The 5000-nt window shown below is 53.8% G+C and overlaps 1 protein-coding gene across 6 annotated transcripts in view; it reads right to left on the bottom strand.

Annotated features, from left to right (window-relative positions):
• The window catches only part of LOC144954090 (abnormal spindle-like microcephaly-associated protein homolog), a 31591-nt gene that overhangs the window by 5215 nt on the left and 21376 nt on the right, over positions 1-5000 (bottom strand). For 5 of the 6 annotated variants that reach the window (XR_013641039.1, XM_078884662.1, XM_078884664.1 and 2 more), the window contains 2 exons: positions 4181-4335; positions 3464-3625 (listed from right to left, as the gene is read on the bottom strand). The gene's annotated coding sequence lies outside the window, so the exon portion shown is untranslated. Of the gene's footprint in view, positions 1-3182; positions 3308-3463; positions 3626-4180; positions 4336-5000 lie in introns of those variants that run through there. The other variant, XM_078884665.1, reaches the window with a different exon arrangement.

Raw genomic sequence — 5000 nt, 5'->3', positions numbered from 1 at the left:
GGTGGTGAGGGTGAGGGGGGGGTGAGGGCGGTGAGGGGGGTGAGGGGGGAGGGGGTGGTGAGGGTGAGGGGGGGGGTGAGGGCGGTGAGGGGGGTGAGGGGGGAGGGGGTGGTGAGGGTGAGGTGAGGGGGGTGAGGGGGGTGAGGGGGGTGGTGGTGGTGAGGGTGGTGGTGGTATGTGTGTCTCTGTGTGTGTGTGTGTCTCTGTGTGTGTGTGTGTCTCTGTGTGTGTGTGCGTCTCTGTGTGTGTGTGTGTGTCTCTGTGTGTGTGTGTCACTATGTGTGTGTGTCTCTGTGTGTGTGTGCGTCTCTGTCTCTGTGTGTGTGTGCGTCTCTGTGTGTGTGTGCGTCTCTGTGTGTGTGTCACTATGTGTGTGTGTCTCTGTGTGTGTGCCTCTGTGTGTGTGTCTCTGTGTGTGTGTCTCTGTGTGTGTGTCTCTGTGTGTGTGTCTCTGTCTGTGTGTCTCTGTGTGTGTGTCTCTGTGTGTGTGTCTCTGTGTGTGTGTCTCTGTGTGTGTGTCTCTGTGTGTGTATCACTGTGTGTCACTGTGTGTGTGTGTGTCACTGTGTGTCACTGTGTGTGTGTCTGTGTGTGTGTGTCTGTGTGTGTCTTTGTGTGTGTGTGTCACTGTGTGTGTGTGTGTGTCTGTGTGTGTCTCTGTGTGTGTGTCTCTGTGTGTGTGTATCACTGTGTGTGTCTCTGTGTGTGTCTCTGTGTGTGTCTCTGTGTGTGTCTCTGTGTGTGTCTCTGTGTGTCTCTGTGTGAGTCTCTGTGTGAGTCTCTGTGTGTATCACTGTGTGTGTCTCTGTGTGTGTCTCTGTGTGTCTCTGTGTGTGTGTCTCTGTGTGTGTGTCTCTGTGTGTGTGTGTATCACTGTGTGTGTCTCTGTGTGTGTCTCTGTGTGTGTCTCTGTGTGTGTCTCTGTGTGTGTCTCTGTGTGTGTCTCTGTGTGTCTGTGTGTGCCTGTGTCTCTGTGTGTGTCTGTGTGTGTGTCTCTGTGTGAGTCTGTGTGTCTGTGTGTGTCTGTGTGTTTCTCTGTGTGTGTCTGTGTGTGTGTCTCTGTGTGAGTCTCTGTGCGTGTCTCTGTGTGTGTGTCTCTGTGTGTGTGTCTCTGTGTGTGTGTCTCTGTGTGTGTGTGTGTCTGTGTGTGTCACTGTGTGTGTCACTGTGTGTGTCTCTGTGTGTGTCTGTGTGTGAGTCTCTGTGTGTGCCTCTGTGTGTGCCTCTGTGTGTGCCTCTGTGTGTATGTCTCTGTGTGAGTCTCTGTGTGAGTGTCTGTGTGAGTCTCTGTGTGTGTGTCTGTGTGTGTGTCTGTGTGTGTGTCTCTGTGTGTGTCTCTGTGTGTGTCTCTGTGTGTGTCTGTGTGTGTCTGTGTGTCTGAGTTTCTGTGGGTGTCTCTGTGGGTGTCTCTGTGTGTGTCTCTGTGTGTGTCTCTGTGTGTGTCTCTGTGTGTGTCTCTGTGTGTGTCTCTGTGTGTGTCTCTGTGTGTGTCTCTGTGTGTGTCTCTGTGTGTGTGTGTGTGTGTGTGACTCTGTGTGTGTCTCTGTGTGTGTCTCTGTGTGTGTCTCTGTGTGTGTCTCTGTGTGTGTCTCTGTGTGTGTGTGTGTGTGTCTCTGTGTGTGTGTGTGTGTGTGACTCTGTGTGTGTGTGTGTGTGACTCTGTGTGTGTGTGTGTGTGTCTCTGTGTGTGTGTGTGTGTGTCTCTGTGTGTGTGTGTCTCTGTGTGTGTGTGTCTCTGTGTGTGTCTCTGTGTGTGTCTCTGTGTGTGTCTCTGTGTGTGTCTCTGTGTGTGTCTCTGTGTGTGTCTCTGTGTGTGTCTCTGTGTGTGTCTCTGTGTGTGTCTCTGTGTGTGTCTCTGTGTGTGTCTCTGTGTGTGTCTCTGTGTGTGTCTCTGTGTGTGTCTCTGTGTGTGTCTCTGTGTGTGTCTCTGTGTGTGTCTCTGTGTGTGTCTCTGTGTGTGTCTCTGTGTGTGTCTCTGTGTGTGTCTCTGTGTGTGTCTCTGTGTGTGTCTCTGTGTGTGTCTCTGTGTGTGTCTCTGTGTGTGTCTCTGTGTGTGTCTCTGTGTGTGTCTCTGTGTGTCTCTCTGTGTGTCTCTCTGTGTGTCTCTCTGTGTGTGTCTCTGTGTGTGTCTCTGTGTGAGTCTCTGTGTGAGTCTCTGTGTGTGTCTCTGTGTGTCTCTGTGTGTGTCTCTGTGTGTGTCTCTGTGTGAGTCTGTGTGTTTCTCTGTGTGTCTGTGTGTGTCTGTGTCTCTGTGTGTGTCTGTGTGTGTGTCTCTGTGTGAGTCTGTGTGTCTGTGTGTGTCTGTGTGTTTCTCTGTGTGTGTCTGTGTGTGTGTCTCTGTGTGTGTCTCTGTGTGTGTCTCTGTGTGTGTCTCTGTGTGTGTCTCTGTGTGTGTCTCTGTGTGTGTCTCTGTGTGTGTCTCTGTGTGTGTCTCTGTGTGTGTCTCTGTGTGTTTCTCTGTGTGTGTCTGTGTGTGTCTGTGTCTCTGTGTGTGTCTGTGTGTGTGTCTCTGTGTGTGTGTCTCTGTGTGTGTGTCTCTGTGTGTCTCTGTGTGTGTCACTGTGTGTGTCACTGTGTGTGTCACTGTGTGTGTCACTGTGTGTGTCACTGTGTGTGTCACTGTGTGTGTCACTGTGTGTGTCACTGTGTGTGTCTCTGTGTGTGTCTCTGTGTGTGTCTGTGTGTGTGTCTGTGTGTGTGTCTCTGTGTGTGTCTCTGTGTGTGCCTCTGTGTGAGTCTCTGTGTGAGTCTCTGTGTGAGTCTCTGTGTGAGTCTCTGTGTGAGTCTCTGTGTGTGTGTCTGTGTGTGTGTCTGTGTGTGTGTCTGTGTGTGTGTCTGTGTGTGTGTCTGTGTGTGTGTCTGTGTGTGTGTCTGTGTGTGTGTCTGTGTGTGTGTCTCTGTGTGTGTCTCTGTGTGTGTCTGTGTGTGTGTCTGTGTGTGTGTCTGTGTGTGTGTCTGTGTGTGTCTCTGTGTGTGTCTCTGTGTGTCTCTCTGTGTGTGTCTCTGTGTGTGTCTCTGTGTGTGTCTCTGTGTGTGTCTCTGTGTGTGTCTCTGTGTGTGTCTCTGTGTGTGTCTCTGTGTGTGTCTCTGTGTGTGTCTCTGTGTGTGTCTCTGTGTGTGTCTCTGTGTGTGTCTCTGTGTGTGTCTCTGTGTGTGTCTCTGTGTGTGTCTCTGTGTGTGTCTCTGTGTGTGTCTCTGTGTGTGTCTCTGTGTGTGTCTCCGTGAGTCTCCGTGTGTCTGTGTCTCTGTGTGTGTGTCTGTGTGTCCCCGTGTCTCTCTCTGTGTCTCTCTCTGTCTCTCTACCCACCTGTTTGGCGCTGCCACAGTCTCTGCACAGCGCTGCCAGCAGGCAGCAGCAGCGACTGAACAAGGCCCCCGTGTCTCTCTGTGTGTCTCTGTGTGTCTCTCTGTGTCTCTCTCTCTCTCTCCGTGTCTCTGTGTCTCTCTCTGTCTCTCTACCCACCTGTTTGGCGCTGTCACAGTCCCTGCACAGCGCTGCCAGCAGGCAGCAGCAGCGACTGAACAAGGCTCCGGTGGCGTCCGAGCCCCTGGCCAGCACCAACGTGCGCAGCAGCAGCACCGGCCAACGGCGATCGGCACGCACCGCAGGTGCCGTCACCTCGTACTGACACACAGAGACACACACAGAGACACACACACACACACACACAGAGACACACACACACACACACAGAGACACACACAGAGACACACACACACACACACACAGAGATCACACAAACACACACACAGAGACACACACACACACACACACGTACACACACACACACACACAGAGACACACACACACACACACAGAGATCACAGACACACACACACACACGTACACACACACACACACGTACACACACACACACACACGTACACACACACAGACGTACACACACGTATACACACACACACACACGCACACACACACACACCCACCCACTCACCCACCCACCCACGCACTCACCCACCCACCCACGCACTCACCCACCCACTCACCCACCCACCCACCCACTCACTCACCCACCCACCCACTCACTCACCCACCCACCCACTCACTCACCCACCCACCCACTCACCCACCCACCCACCCAACCACCCACCCACCCACTCACCCACCCACACACTCACCCACTCACCCACCCACCCACTCACCCACCCACCCACCCACCTTGGCCAGGTTGAGCAGCACTGTGACCCCCAGTAGCGAGGCCTCCAGGCTGGGCAGGCTGCGGTTACAGGATCCCAGCAGCGTGAGCAGCTCCGTCGCCGCCCCCAGAGACACCAGCGACTCACAGCACTCACGTGACAGGCGCGTGCACACCTCTAGGGGAGGGGGTGAGGGGGGGGGGTGGTGAGGGTGAGGGGGGGGTGAGGGGGGTGAGGGGGGTGGTGGTGGTGAGGGTGGTGGTGGTATGTGTGTCTCTGTGTGTGTGTGTGTCTCTGTGTGTGTGTGTGTCTCTGTGTGTGTGTGCGTCTCTGTGTGTGTGTGTGTGTCTCTGTGTGTGTGTGTCACTATGTGTGTGTGTCTCTGTGTGTGTGTGCGCGTCTCTGTCTCTGTGTGTGTGTGCGTCTCTGTGTGTGTGTGCGTCTCTGTGTGTGTGTCACTATGTGTGTGTGTCTCTGTGTGTGTGTGTGCGTCTCTGTGTCTCTGTGTGTGTGTGCGTCTCTCTGTGTGTGTGTGTCTCTGTGTGTGTGTGTCACTATGTGTGTGTGTCTGTGTGTGTGTGTGCGTCTCTGTGTCTCTGTGTGTGTGTGCGTCTCTGTGTCTCTGTGTGTGTGTGCGTCTCTGTGTGTGTGTGTGTCTCTGTGTGTGTGTGTCACTATGTGTGTGTGTCACTATGTGTGTGTGTGCGTCTCTGTGTCTCTGTGTGTGTGTGCGTCTCTGTGTGTGTGTGCGTCTCTGTGTCTCTGTGTGTGTGTGCGTCTCTGTGTGTGTGTGCGTCTCTGTGTGTGTGTCTCTGTGTGTGTCTCCGTGAGTCTGTGTGTCT

This window comes from Lampetra fluviatilis, unplaced genomic scaffold (assembly GCF_964198595.1).
Source record: "Lampetra fluviatilis unplaced genomic scaffold, kcLamFluv1.1 SCAFFOLD_302, whole genome shotgun sequence".
NCBI classification, from domain to species: Eukaryota; Metazoa; Chordata; class Hyperoartia; order Petromyzontiformes; family Petromyzontidae; genus Lampetra; species Lampetra fluviatilis.
The sequence above is the reverse complement of the archived record's forward strand: the minus strand, read 5'-3'. Positions and strand labels throughout refer to the sequence as shown.